The following is a 15542-nucleotide window of genomic DNA, read 5'->3' as shown; positions in this document are numbered from 1 at the left end:
CATAGTCTAAAATAAATATAAAATATACATAGTAAGTGAAGTCACTCAGTTGTGTCCGACTCTTTGCGACCCCATGGACTGTAGTCCACCAGGCTCCTCCATCCATGGAATTTTCCAGGCAAGAGTATTGGAGTGGGTTGCCATTTCCTTCTCCAGGGGATCTTCCTGACCCAGGGATCGAACCTGGGTTTTCCACACTGCAGGCAGACACTTTTATCATCTGAGCCCCCAGGGACGCCCACATAATAAGTCATTAGCAAAAAAACATGAAGTGACGGACTTCCCTGGTGGTCCAGTGGTTAAGACTCCATGCTTTTGATGCAGGGGGCGCAGGTTTGATCCCTGGTCAGGACGCAGGTTCAATCCTTGGTCAGATCCCACATGCCACGGTGCAACTAAGCGTGTGCTCTTAAACAATGACCCAACTCAGCTAATAATAATATATAAATAAATAAATATTTTTAAAAAACATGAAGTAAGAAATGAGTATTAAAATGATATATAACATAACCACATTTAAGAACATATTCCAATATCAAATGGCAAAGTTCAACAGTGCAAAACTGCAATTATTTTGCACCCACCTAGTATATGGCAATAAAGCTATTATTTTTTAAAAAAGGACTTTGTGTGTGTGTGTGTGTGTGTGTGTGTGTGTGTGGAAATGGGAAACACCCATAATTTCCTCCTGATGTTTTCCTTCCATGGACAAGGCATTCATTGATACAATAATCCTGTCTTCTCTCTGCCTCTAATTCACTCTTCCCCTAAAGCAGAGAAATGACTCAATGGATCTGAGTTCAGGATAAAGAACTGTTATGTGTAGTTCTGCACACTCCTTTCCTCCTGGATTTCCAGGAGGCATTCCGCAAGCTTCTCTATATCTATGTCTCTACAGCATCAGGCACTACCGGTGAGTGGGTGATTAATTTGGACTAATTCTGGGGTTAGGTTAGGAAGCAAACCTATCTACAGACATAAGCCACTATATCCAACATCAGTTTTATCAATAATAAAACTATCTTAGTCTCTGTATATCTTATATATTTATCTCATTTATTAAATGGTTCAGAACTCTTTCAGGCAAGGAGGGTGCTATTTATTAATCCCCAAGAACCCCAGCAGCACTGGGGCCCTATGTGAACATCATCAAATAACGACTGTGAGGACTTTCCTGGTAGTTCAGTGATTGAGACTCCACGCTTTCAATGCAGGAGGTGTGGGCTCAATTCCTGGCCAGGGAACTAAGATCCCACATTCTGTGTAGCACAGCCAAAAACAAAACAAACAAACAAAAAAAAAACCCAATTTGTATATCACAAAGACACTGAGTTTGGAGAGGTAGCGTGGAACAATGGGATGAGTCAAAAGACCTCTTTTCTCCTTCATTCAGACGTTTATTCAACAAATATTTACCAAGCCCCTCATATGTGCCAGGCATTGCTAAAGGAGCTGGAGAGTCAGTTTGGAAGAATAATAACCTAACTCCTGCTATAAAGGAGCATACATTTTAGTGAAAAGACTGATAATAAACCAGAGTATATTAATACATTATCTTAGATGGTGTTAAGTCCTAAAGAGAAAAAAATAACATAGGAAAGATGAATAGGAAAGAAATATCAGGAGAGGGTGTGAAATTTTAGGTAGAATATCCAGCAAAAGCCTCACAAGATGGCATTGGAACAAAGACCTGAAAGAGATCCAGAAGCTAGTCATGTGTATATTTGGGGGAAGAGATTTTCCAGGCGGAGCGGACAGCATATGCAAAGGCTCTGAAGTAATGGGGAGGAGGAGCCTGGAACATGAGGTCTGAGAAGTCTCAGGAAGCCAGCTCAGATAACGCCTTGTGGCTTAGAGTATGGACTTTGGCTTTTACTCATGACTTTAACCGCTGAAGGTTTTCAAGCAGAGAGGTGACATTTGAATCTGTTGAGAACAGATTACAGAGGGCAAAGGCAAAAGCAAGAAAATCAGCTAGGAGGCTGTTACAGTAATGATGACGATGGCTTGGACCAGAAAAGGAGTAGTGGAGAGGGTGAGAAAGGGTCAACTCTGGAGTTATTTTGAAGGTAGAGCTGACCGAGTGTGTTGATAGCCTGGAGCTAGGGTGTATGAGAGAGAGAAATTAAGGATATTTCAAGGTTGATGTTCTGAAGAACTGAAAGATGCAGTTGCAATTAATTGATCAGAGGTTCGGGGGAATGGACCAGGAACTCAATCCTGGGCATGCTAATTTTCAGATGCCCATTGGACATTCAAGGGGATATGTTAAAAAGACAGTTAGATACGTGAGTCTGGAGTTCAAAAGAGACGTCCAAGCTACTCATTGGCTTACCATTCAGCCACTTGCTCGCCTCGTGACCTTAGACAAGTCACCTATCTTAGAGCCACATACTCCTCTTCTGTAAAATAAGGATAAAAGCAGTAGCTCTAACACAAGGTTGTTGTGAGAATCAAATGTGAGGATCCGTGAAGTAACTGGTTCACAGGAGGCTCTGAATAAATTATCACTATTATTAAGTTCAATTAAACATGCACTTAGTTGCTGGAAACACAAACAATGAAAGATACAGTCCCTGCCCTCAATCCCAATGGAGAAAACTTGGTCAAAGTTTTCAACAATCTTTCAGGTAACAATAATCATTTGGGAGAAATGTCGGGTCCTGGCACCTAATAGAAAAAAGAGAAGGAAGGAAGAGTCAAATACGATGGACAATAGGGACTTCCCTGGTTGTCCACTGTCTAAGACTCCACGCTCGCAATGCAGGGGGCCTGGGTTTGATCCTTGGTCAGAGAACTAGATCCCAACATGCCACAACTAAAAAGATCCCTGCATGTTACAACCAAGATCAAAGATCCCTCAGGCTGCAGCTACGACCTGGTGCAGCCAAATAAATAAACAAATGTTTAAAATTTTCAAAAAAGCAAAGATAATGGACAACTAACCCCAGGATGAAACAGTCCAGAGAACCGGAGGGAAAACGAGAATTTATATGTGGTCCTCATATCAGCTTTCTGGGAAGCCTTGGACTCATCAACTCTCTATCTCTCTCACTTCCCCAAAGGGTAAACCCCAGTTCCCCTGAGATGTTTAAAAGTGACCAAAGGTGCTCAGGGGAAAAACACAGATGCGATAACACTAATCACATCACTTCCCTCAGGCCTATTTCCCCTTTCCTCTGATTGAGCCCTGTCTCCCCATGAGGACTTCTCCAATCTCCTGTGAGCTCTGAACCTGGTTTTTCTAAGCTTCTAAGCAACAGGGTAAATAGCTCAGAGACACTCAACGACATTGAAGAACCCAGCACACGGCAGAGGTGCTTGAACCAAAACGAAGAGGAAAGTCAGGAGCATAAGGGGAGAGAAGGTATCACTGAATTCATACTGGGAAGGGGTTGTACTAGGTGTTCTTATGGCTCATAAAGTTGTTGCAAGGATTAAATATGAACTCACATTAGAGCATTGGGCCCAGGGCCTGGCATATAGTAAGAGCGTAATAAATGTTGGCTATATCATTTTTATTGCATCTCTTTTAATCCTCACAACAACCTTGCAAGCTTAGTCCCCACAACTTTACAAACTGGGCTCTAAACTAAGAGGCAGGGACTTCCTTGGCAATCCAGTGGTTAAGAATTTGCCTTCCAATGCAAGGGATGCAGGTTTGATCGCTGGTCAGGCAAATAACATCCCACACACCATGGGGCAACTAAACCCTCACACTGCAACTACTGAGCCCACATGCTCTGCAATGATGACCCAGTGCAGCCAAAAGTAAAAATCAAATAAGAGGCTATGCTGTGCTTAGTCGCTCAGTCATGTCAGACTCTGTGACCCCGTGGACTGCAGCCCCGCCAGGCTCTTCTGTCCGTGGGGAATCTCCAGGCAAGAATACTGGAGAAGGTTGCCATGCCCTCTTCCAGGGATCTTCCCAACTCAGGGATCAAACCCAGGTCTCCTCCATTGCAGGCAGATTCTTTACTGACTGAGCTACCAGGGTATAATAGTACATGCTCTTGGATCAGACAAATCTGGGCTCACGTTCCATCTCTGCCACATCTAGGCTTTTGGAATCCTGGGAAAGCTGTTTTATCTTACTGTAGAGAGGAGGAAATAATGGTCATTACTAAACGAAGATTCATCTAAAACACTTGGTGTAGGGCCTGGCACACAGTAACTACTCAAGAATCACTAGATATTCTTAGTACGCTTGGGGGAGAGGACATAAAAGTTCCAGAGGTTAGGTTACTTATCCAAATTCACACAGCCAAGTAGAATAGACTCCTGTGGTTTTATCTTGCTCAACATCCATACCTCCTCTTTTGGTTAGAGCACCTTCGCTCTTTAGAGAACCACCCTCCCCCCTCCTTAGGCCTTGTGATTTGACACAAGGGTGGAGTTGACACCTCTATTTCAAGCTTTTAGTGAGGGTGTGTGACTCAGATCTGGCCATTTGCTTATCCCATCTTCCTGGTCACACCAATTGCTTCATGGGTGAACTTGTGGCACTTCCCTTGTGGTCCAGTGGCTAAGATTCCACACCCCCAGTGCAGGGGGCCTGGGTTCAATTCCTGGTCAGGGAACTAGATCCCACATGCCATAACTAAGAGTTCAAATGCCACAACTAAAAAAAAAAAAATTCCACATGCCACATCAAAGAGAGTAGATCCTGTGTGCCAAAACCAAGACCTGGTACCACCAAATAAATTTTTAAAAAAAAATTTTTTTTAAAGAGTGATCTTGTGGCCCATGCAGAGCCAACAAGAATGCTGGATCTTTGTTGAATCCTTCGGGAAAGACATGAACCTGGCTTTGGATGTGACATTGGGAGGCTATAAGTTTGGATTTGCTGGGGGTTGTCAGGTAGAGAGAATGCCTGAGCACCATGCAAATCCAAAGGAAACAGAGCTGAAGGATAGAAAGACACTGAAACCTGCAAACTCTGAGCTCTTGCCTAAACACTTGAGCAAACACGTCTAAAGTCTGTACCTCAAGCTTCAGGTACTTGAAGCAATAATGAGACAAGAATTCACATTCTCTCTCTCTCCGCCTAAAGACAACCAAAAAATCCTTACTTGGCAAATGCATCAGTCAGGGTCCCAACTGAAAGCAGATGGCACACTCAAACTAGAATCATTTGAGGAGGGTTTATTTTCTATGGCATAGACAATGTAAAGTGAAAATGAAAGTGTTAGTCATTCGGTCGTGTCCGACTCTTTGCGACCCCATGGACTATAACCCGCCAATCTCCTCTGTCCATGGAATTTTCCAAGCAAGAATACTGGAGTGGGTAGCCATTCCCTTTTCCAGGGATCTTCCTGACCCAGGGACTGAACCTGGGTCTCCTGTATTGCACACAGATTCTTTACCATTTGAGCCACCAGGGAAGCTCAGCGTAAGAGAACCTCAATGGGAAGCATGGTGACCTGGGGCTAGTAATAACTGAGGAGTTGTCGCTACATCTAGGCCTGAAGAACACAGGAGAAAACAGTCACCTGGACCCAGGGGAGGGCCTTTGGTGGAAGAGCAGTGGCTGTCCATCACAGAGTACTGCCAGCTTGTGGTATAGCAAAACCAGGCAGACCCAGAGCAGGATGAGAGATGGATCCAGAGAGGCAGACAGGAGATGGCCCGAAAGCCTCATCTGGCTGTCTCTCGCATAAAGTCCCATGAAGAACTTCGGAAGCTCAGAGCTTTAGTACTCTCATAGTTCCCTGTACAGTGCTCACCTCCCTTCCCGGGAGAAGAGCCCCGTGTTGGCACATAGGAGCTAGGAATTCTGAGCATCTGGGAAGAAGATGCTAAACTTGCAGAGAGAAAGCAGCTGCCCGGCCAGTGGACCATGTGGCCAGAGCCCTGGACCCTCAGGCCCTCACCCCGCCAGCTCCTCTGACCCCAGGGAAATCTGTCTGCCGGCCGGTTTGGCCCCAGTCTCAGGCACCACAAGGCAGCAGCTCGGTGACTTCCCTTTCTCTCCATAGGAGATGTCTGTTTCCTCCTGCAGCCAAGCCAGAGAAGCTTCTGGGATTCCCCACGACTGGCTGGGGCCCAAGAGGGCCCTGAGGACAGGGCTGAGCTGCATCCAAGTATCTCGTTTTGGCCACACAGACACCTGTTCCCTCTTCTTCCTTTACAAAACAACTCACCCTGATCTTTTCAGCCAAAATAGTTTCCTCCCTACCTTTCAAATCCAGTTTAAGCCTTAGAGTCTCTTCAGAAAGGCTTCCTCATTAACTCACCTGACTCTACATTCTCCTGCTATAATGATGATAACAGAAGCACTTCTACATATACAATAACTAATAATGCTGCTGCTGCTGCTGCTGCTGCTGCTAAGTCGCTTCAGTCATGAACTCTGTGCGACCCCATAGACGGCAGCCCACCAGGCTCCCCTGTCCCTGGGATTCTCCAGGCAAGAACCCTGGAGTGGGTTGCCATTTCCTTCTCCAATGCATGAAAGTGAAAAGTGAAAATGAAGTCGCTCAGTTGTGTCTGACTCTTTGCCACCCCATGGACTGCAGCTCACCAGGCTCCTCGGTCCATAGGATTTTCCAGGCAAGAGTACTGGAGTGGGGTGCCATAATAGCAACTCTTATTTACCCAGTGCTTTCTATGTGCAGACCACTTAACTCATTGCCTTGTGGAAACCATTTCACTTAATCCTCACAACCACCTTGTGAAATAGGCGCTATCAATAATAGAGAAGATGTTGTGAACTGGAACCCCTCAGATTGGCCCCTTAGAAGCAATTACTTTATCCATTTCTACAGAGGAGAAAACTGAGACTCAGAGAGGATTAAATTACTAGTTTAAGTTTACACAAGTAAGCAACAGGCAGAGATGACACCTAAACCCAGGGATGACCAGTTGTGAAGCCCAAGCTCTTACAACTGAAATGTTTTACTGCAGTCCAGCTGTGTGCAATCTCAGAGTTAGGTAGTGGCTGGAGGAGTTCCTGAATTTTCTAACATGTATGTACATGTGCTGGAATCACAGTCAGTGACCCTAACTTATGTACATATAATGTAAGCAACACTATTCCCCAAGTTTTTGCAGCAAACACCACTAGCGCCCCTTTGTGGTTAAATCCGCTTGGTCAGCACTCCAGCTCTCAAACCCTAATGAGACGCCAAACACTTGAAGATAATTTCATTAGTGATGTCAGAACACATTACAGATGGAATACAGAAAACAAAGGAACCCACTAGGGGTTACTGGTAAGACGCTCACGGTATTAGCCTGCCCCATCTCCCACTGCCAACAAACCATCTTTAGCCACTTGGAAAATTGGCCTTGTTTTCACTTCCTTTGTGAAATGTCTCATGTGGTAATTTTCCCAGAGTGTAAACAAGTCTTTTCACAGTAATCAATTCATTAACTTCTCACAAAAACACTATAAAGTAAGTCATGTTATCATCTCCATTTTATAGATGGGGCATCTGAGGCTCAGAGAGGTTAAGTCACTTCCTCAAAGTCACACAGCTGGCAAGTGATAGTGCTGGGATTTGACTCGTTGAGTCAACCTTCTGAACTTAGGCATTTAACAACTGCTACTTTGTAGTTTGACAATAAAGCTAAATGAAGATTATGAGAAAATCCATCAAAGCACTAAAAATGAAAAACATGCTATGCAGGATTGTAGAATCTAATAATCAGTAACACAGATGAGAGATCGTCTACTTAGAATGCGTGGCTGGTTGGATTGATCAGCAAAGGTAACGTGGAGAACAGAGAGCTGAGGAACGGCCATCAGAGTGTTTATGGGACAAGCAGGTAAGCTTAGAGAGCAATCAGGGAACAGACATCCGTGGTGGAGGGTGAGTGAGCGACCCCCGAACCTGCAAAGGGAAACTTGAGGATGGTGCTAGAACATCATCAGGTGGGAGAAGTTGGGAGAAGCAACTAGCAAAGTGAAGAAGAGGAGCTCTTCTTTTCCTTCCGTACACCTCTGTTTGCTAAATCCCTATTCTATGCCAGGCACTGCTGCCTTCACAGAGTTTGCAGTCTAATGGGAGAATGTATTAGTACAGTTTTGGTTGCAAGTGACAGAAACCAACTCACACTGGCTTAAGCAAAGGGGAATTTGTTGGCTCACTTTACTGAAAAGTTGATGGGAAGGGTGGACGTCAGGCTGGTTGATCCATGGGCTGGAAAATGTCAGTGGAGGCTTCTCTGGTGACTCAGTAGTAAAGAGTCTGCCTGCCAATTCAGGAGACATGGATTCAATCCCTGATCTGAGAAGACCACATATGGCATGGAGCAAATAAGCCTGTGGGCCACAACTATTGAGCCTGTGCCCTAGAGCCTAGGAGCCGCAACTACTGAGCCCACGTGCTGCAAGTACGGAAGCCCTTGCATCCCGGAGCCTGTGCTCAGCAACAAGAGCAGCCACAGAGATGAGAAGTCCACACATGCAGCTGAAGGGTAGCCCCCACTTGCCACAGCTTCAGAAAAGCCCAGGCAGCAACGAAGACCCAGCACAGCCAAAAATAATAACATTTTTTTAAATTAAAAAAATGTCAGTGGGAGTCAATCTCCTCCTACCTTGATCCTGCTCTCCTCTGAGTTTCCTCCATTCTCAAGCAGCTTTTCTCCTTCTGGTGGTATTGTGATGGCTGTCCCTGGCTCCAGGTTTTCTTCTTAGCCTGTCAATGCCATCCCTCTTCTAACTCCTGCCCTTGAAAAAGAATTTCTTTCCCATTTGTTCCAGGGAAACCCCTAAGATTGGCTCTGATCAACTACCTTGATTCCATGCCTAACACTGACCCAGTTATGGGGCTTAAGGATGGAATATGACAACTAGCCAGGCCTGAGGGACAGGCACACCCTCCCGTGCAGCCCTACCCAGACCACACAGATTGAGGAAAGAGGGATGGCTCCCAGGGAAAACTAGAGTGCTAACTAAGAAGCGGGGAATGAATGCTAAGTAGGCAAGAACAACAGACGGCTGATCCAGGGATTCAGGCAATGATCCTGGTGATTACAAAGGTGTGTGATAAATGACATGTAAAAGGAAGTGGCTGGAGGAGCACATAGGAAACACCTAACCCAGAGGAAGTAACTGTAAGCGGAGACCTGAGGACGTCTCAGGACAAGGAGGGGCATGGAAGGGGTAAGAAGGAAACGGGTTGTGAAGGTTTCTTGAGATATGTGAAACTGCGTGTTGTTTGTTAAAGTCACTTCTGCTACTGCTGCTGTTGCTAAGTCGCTTCAGTCGTGCCCGACTCTGTGCGACCCCATAGATGGCAGCCCACGAGACTTCTCCATTCCTGGGATTCTCCAGGCAAGAACACGGAGTGGGTTGCCATTTCCTTCTCCAATGCATGAAAGTGAAAGGTGAAAGTGAAATCGCTCAGTCTGTCCGACTCTAGCAACTCCATGGACTTCAGCCCACCAGGCTCCTCCGTCCATGGGATTTTCCAGGCAAAAGTACTGGAGTGGAGTGCCATTGCCTTCTCCGAAAGTCACTTCAGTTGTGTTCAACTCTTTGTGACCCTATGGACCGTGTACCCCGCCAGGCTCCTCTGTCCATGGGATTCTCCAGGCAAGAACACTGGAGTGGATTGTGATGCCGTCCTCCAGCAGATCTTTTGGGCCCAGGTACTAAACCTGCGTCTCTTACATCTCCTGCATCGGCAGGCAGGTTCTTTACTGCTAGCGCCACTTGGGAAGCCCATGTGAAACCGTGGTCTGAGCATTAAGAGGAACAGTGCGAGTGAGGATGATTGCCTGGATCATGAACTTGGCCGGAGCACAAAGGAAGGCAAATCGATTTGGGCCTAAGAGGAGTTGAAGATTTCAGTTTGGGGTGTTATTTTTGAGGGGCATGAGGGTCATCCTGTTAGAGATATCAAAGAGTCGGTTTGGACATGTGCATGTAGGGTTTAGGTGCAGAATCTCTGGAGGCAGCTGCAGGATGGTCACTGAAGTGTGGGTGAGACATTTCTGGCTGAGAAGATCAAGGCTGAACAGACTCGTTGAAACGGTCAATGACAGACTTCCCTGGTGGCCCAGTGGTTGACTCTGCTGGCCAATACAGGGGACATGGGTTTGATTCCTGGTCCAGATACTTAAGATTCCACATGCCGAGGAGCGACTAAGCCTGTGCTCCCCAACAAGAGAAACCCGAGAACTGTAATTAGCATAGCCCCCACTCACCACAACTAAAGAAAGCCCACACATCACAATGAAGACCCAGCACAGTCAAAAATAACAATTTTTTCTATTTTAAAAGTGTGCTGCTGCTGCTGCTAAGTCGCTTCAGTCGTGTCCGACTCTGTGCGACCCCATAGACGGCAGCCCACTAGACTTCCCCGTCCCTGGGATTCTCTAGGCAAGAACACTGGAGTGGGTTGCCATTTCCTTCTCCAATGCAGGAAAGTGAAAAGTGAAAGTGAAGTCGCTCAGTCGTGTCCGACTCTCTGCGACCCCATGGACTGCAGCCCACCAGGCTCCTCCGTCCATGGGATTTTCCAGGCAAGAGTACTGGAGTGGGGTTCCATTGTAGCCAAAAATAAAAAAGAAAGAAAAGGGCATCCAAATGGCCAATAAGCACATGAAATCAGCATATGAAAACATCATTACTTATTAGGGAAAACACATGAAAACAATGAGATGCCATTACACACCTATCAAAACGAATGAAATTAAAAGGACTGAAAGTATCAGCAAGAATGCCGAACAAATAGAACTGCCAACGGGAGTGTAAACTGGCACAACCATTTTGGAAAACTGGCAGTAATTTATTAAAGCAAAACATATGTATCTGCTTTGCCCTAACAATTCTACTCACATATATATAGCCAAGAGAAATAAGTGCTTAAGGCCATCAAAAGATTTGTAAGAGAACGTTTGTAACAGCTTTATTCAGAAGAACAAACCAAATGTCCTTTGTTATATGTTCATTAAATACAATACCACACCACACACAAGCAAGAACTTAGTACTGACACAGATGAATCTTAACAGTTATGTTGAGTGAAAGAAGCCAGACTGTGTGATTTTATTTATAAAAAGCTCAAATACAGATATAACCAGCTGATGGTGATGGAGGTCATACGGTGTAGCTTCTATTGTGGAAGGGGATGCACCTGAAAGGGGGCCACAGGAGGCTTGCTGAGGTGCTGAAAATGGTTTGTATCTTGATCTGGATGGTGATTATAAAGGTGTTTACAGTATAAACATTTAGCTGTTTATTTAAGATTTTTAAGATCTGTGCATTTGTACAAACACGGAAAACATAGCTAATATTTTATAATAACTCTAAATGGAGTATAACCTTTAAAATTGTAAATCACTATATTATACACCGGTAATTTATATAATATCACAGCATTACTATGCTTCAGGGACTTCCCTCATGGTCCAGGGGTTAAGACTCTGTGCCTCCAATGCAGCGGGGGTACAGGTTTGATTCCTGGTAGGGGAACTAAGAACCCCACACACCGTGTGGTGTGGCCAAAAAATAAAAAAATTATACTTCAATTAAAATAAATAGTTTTTACAATAGTGTGTTGGTTTCTGCCATACACCATGAAAATTTTTTAAAAAGAGATTTGTGCACATTACTGTTTCTATTTCATGCCTAAAAAACCAGGAGGGAAGCTTAGCCCCACCTCCAAAAGACAAAAGAAATGATGATAGCACTAATCTGGGCACTATTGGTATTGATATTTTACAGTTTGGGATATGAGATGATGTTTCCTAAGACCCAGCTTGATAATGAGATCCCCCAGGGCCAGAAGTCTTTGATTCTGATCTCTAGTGTTCAAAAGCATCTATATCAGGCCCACAACATCCAGGACTCGGCGTCTGCTCAGAGCAGCACACTCCAGCCCCTGAGTGCTCAGCTCAACACTTATTTCTGGCATCTCTGCTCTGTGCCAGGCCCTGAGCTGAGAGATGGGAGTATGAAGACGAATAAAACACCATCCCTGCACACTTAAAAGCTGCCAACCAAGAGGTGAGTGCTCCAGAATAAAGGGTTCTTGCAGCAACCAACTTATCCATCAGCACATATAAAATAATAATAGTAACAAACAACCACCATTTATGAACTGCCAGGTGCTTTATGTAACAGATTTCATGCCCCCCCCCCCTCTTAATTGCTATTTAAAACCACAACTGCCTGCAGCTACTTTTTTTCTGTTAGGGGAGTGGCATAATTTTTCTCTGGGTATACAGGATCTTTGTTTAGAAAATACTTAATAAGTTGCTTTGGCATGAAGAATGAAACTCCCCGGGGCTAGGCAAGACAAAGGAGCTGAATTGCTTTGCAAATTAGAGTGGGGAAAACGTGGCAGAAGGGCGAGAGAGCAAGGTCTGAAAACAGGAGAAAAGAAGGAGATGTTAGGAAGTATAGTTAGGGAGATCTATGCTGTTTTTGTTTTCCCAGATTCTGTTCCTTAGGGTACCACCCCTTTGCCTTCCTAACCTCACACATTCTTCAGCTTTTACCTTTCAAAAATTACTTCCTCATACCACACACAGCCTTCAAAAGGAATGAGCCAAATCTCTATATACGTGGGAAAAGGCACAGGATATATTGTGAAGTAAGAAAAAGTAACCAGCAGAATAGATGCTTAGTAGAGTGTCGTTTTTTAAAAAGGAGTTCCAAAGATGTATTTACAACTGGCTACACATGGAAAATTCCTATAAAACTACATAACACTATTAACAGCTGTTACTACTAGGGATAGTGGTAGGAAATATTCAGAAGCTTTTATTTTCAGTTTTTACCCTTTCTACCTTCAAGCATTTTATCAAGAGATTTTATCCCTTTTTCAAAAGCCTTTTCCTCCAAGCAGCCTTCCCTGACTGCTATAGTCCATCAGGTACCCAAGGTGTCCTGCCCTCCTCTGTTGTGACATTTAGACCTTTGTAATTCCTGCTCCTGACCTCTCCCACTCCTCTACCTCCTGCACCCACTGTACTCTCCCCAGCTCCTAACTGACAGGCAGCAGGAACTCCTAGGAGAGTACTTGACATAGCTGTTAACTGAATGAATAAATTCTTCCACCTCCCAAAGAGTTTTTCTCCAACCTTGCTTTGGATCTTCCAGAGAGAGGAAGCACACACAACCCAGCCCTACCTGTGTGTGCTGCTCAGGCCCTGCTCGTGGTATTCCAGCTAACTCTCTGCCCCGAGCAGGGTGAGATGCCCTCTTTCTTCATTCTAGAGATAAGTGGAAAGGCAGCAGCTGCTGCCCTCTTCAGAGCCTCAGCCTTGAGCGCCGCTGAAACACCCAAGACCAGGGCAAACTGTGAGAAGTGTGAGCAGGTGAGGGAGCCAATTACCGGAACTGGCCAGGGCAGCCTGGCTGACCTCAGCAGGAGCAGGGATGGCCCTCCCTTTCCATCTTCCTTTTCTTTCTGGCAGCAGGGGAGGAGGAGACCAAGGCCTAATTGCTTTCACCTTGAGAAAAATCTGCTGTTGACCATGTGCAGAGAGAATCACTCAGTTATACAGCAGGGGCTCCAGATGATACCAGATCAGAAAGGCTGACATTTTCCCTGAGGCCCACGCTAACGACTAAGGGGAAGAGACATCCTTGGCCTACTGCCTCCTCCTTGCTCAGGCTCACCAATCACAGTGTCAGCCCATTGCTGGCATTCTTTCTGCCCAGAACCCCACAGGGAAATTTCCAAGTCTGCCTCCTCCCCACCAAGGCTGCTGTCACTAAGATGATGCTTTCACTGGGTTTTGCCCAGGTCAGAGTGAGGGCTCTGGGAGAGAATTAGAGCTGTCTCACAGGCGCCAATGGCCAGGTGGACACCTCTATCAATCCAGCCAGCCTCTACCCACCAAGCTCAGATAGGAAAAGTGATGCTGGCCACTGGGACTGCCAGGGAGCGCCACTGGCCCTGCCAGGGAGCGCCACTGGCCAGCCTCGGGTGCCCGATTCTGCCCAGACACTTCTAACAATTAAGGCAATGGATGAACTCTCAAGGCTTCCTCCATCCCTGAGGAAAAGCAAATTCAAAAGCCACACAGTGTTCTCAACCCCTGCAGAGAAACAAGGAACGTAATAAAGAGAAAGCACTGTAGCTCAGGACAGCAGTCTTGAAGTGATGCTATGCAGGGAGTCTGCCACCAGAAGCTCAGCATTTGAGTCACTGAAAATCACCCAGGAAGTATGTAATACAGCATATGATACGATGAACAACATAAAGTCTAGGAGCACTAGCTAGTCACCTATTGGAGCCCAAGTAGAAGTTTCCTTTAGGAAATTCCTTTTATTTTATTTATTTATTTATTTATGGCTTTGCTGGGTCTTCATTGGGCTTCCCTGATAGCTCAGTTGGTAAAGAATCCGCCTGCAATGCAGGAGACCCTGGTTCAATTCCTGGGTCAGGAAGATCCGCTGGAGAAGGGATAGGCTACCCACTCCAGTATTCTTGGGCTTCCCTGGTGGCTCAGCTGGTAAAGAATCTGCGTGCAATGTGACACACCTGGGTTTGATCCCTGGGTTGGGACGATCCCCTAGAGAAGGGAAAGGCTACCCACTCCAGTATCCTGGCCTGGAGAATTCTATGGACTGTGTCCATGGCGTCGCAAAGAGTCGGACGTGACTGAGCGATTTTCACTTTCACTTTGGGTCTTCATTGCTTTGCTCCGGCTTTCTCTGGTTGCAGTGAGCAGGGCCTACTCTTCATTGTGGTGCACGGGCTTCTCATTGCAGTGGCTTCTCTTGTTGCAGAACACAAGCTCTAGAGTGCAGGCTTCAGCAGCTGTGGCACACAGGCTTAGTTGCTCCACAGCATGTGGAATCTTCCAGGACCAGGGACTGAACCCATGTCCCCTGCAAAGGCAGGCAGGTTCTTAACCACTGGACCACCAGGGAAGTCCTCCTATAAGAAATTCTCAAGGGACTTCCCTGGTGGTCCAGCGGTTAAGACTCCTCGCCTCCACTGCAGGGTTCAATCCCTGGTTGGGGAACTAAGATCCCACATGCCAGGTGATGCAGCCAAAAGAAAGACATTTTTGAAAGGCAAAAGAAGACCACAGCTCCACACATAGGCCATTTCAACCACTTTCCAGCTGTGTGACTCTGGTACCTTTCTTATAGAGGGAGACTGAAGCTCAAAGAAGTGAGTTAATTCTCCCAAGACCTTGAAAGTGAAAGTGAAATTCATTTGGTTGTGTCAACCCAATGGACTGTAGCCTTCTAGACTCCTCTGTCCATGGGATTCCCCAGGCAAAAATACTAGAGTTGGTTGCCATTTCCTTCTCCAGGGGATCTTCCCAATCCAGGAATCAAACCCAGGTTTCCTGCATTGAAGGCAGATTCTTTACCACCTGAGCTACAAGGGAAGGCTGCGTATGGATTTTATCAAAGCCAGTGGTCTCTTTCCTGTTGATTCTTCTAGCCATCTCTATACTGTTTGACCCTGATGGTCACTACTAAATTTTTTGAGACCTCCTGCCTGCCCCCTTGGTTTTCTTGACTCTGATCCCCTGATACTTCTCTCTCTCTTTCATTTCAGGCTCTTCATCCTCCTTAGCTTACTCCCTATTATTCTGTCGTTTGCTTTCCACATTCTACC

The 15542-nt window shown here is 45.7% G+C and overlaps 1 long non-coding RNA gene across 4 annotated transcripts in view; it reads right to left on the bottom strand.

The window, feature by feature from the left end:
• The window catches only part of LOC138434302 (uncharacterized), a 49194-nt gene that overhangs the window by 5368 nt on the left and 28284 nt on the right, over positions 1-15542 (bottom strand). The window contains exon 4 of one of the 4 annotated variants that reach the window (XR_011254734.1): positions 14230-14797. The exons of the other annotated variants lie outside the window; for them this stretch is intronic. This is a non-coding gene — a long non-coding RNA (uncharacterized lncRNA). Of the gene's footprint in view, positions 1-14229; positions 14798-15542 lie in introns of those variants that run through there. 4 annotated transcript variants of the gene reach the window in all.

The sequence above is a fragment of the Ovis canadensis genome, chromosome 2 (assembly GCF_042477335.2).
Source record: "Ovis canadensis isolate MfBH-ARS-UI-01 breed Bighorn chromosome 2, ARS-UI_OviCan_v2, whole genome shotgun sequence".
NCBI classification, from domain to species: domain Eukaryota; kingdom Metazoa; phylum Chordata; class Mammalia; order Artiodactyla; family Bovidae; genus Ovis; species Ovis canadensis.
This window is presented reverse-complemented; position numbering and strand designations above follow the sequence as displayed.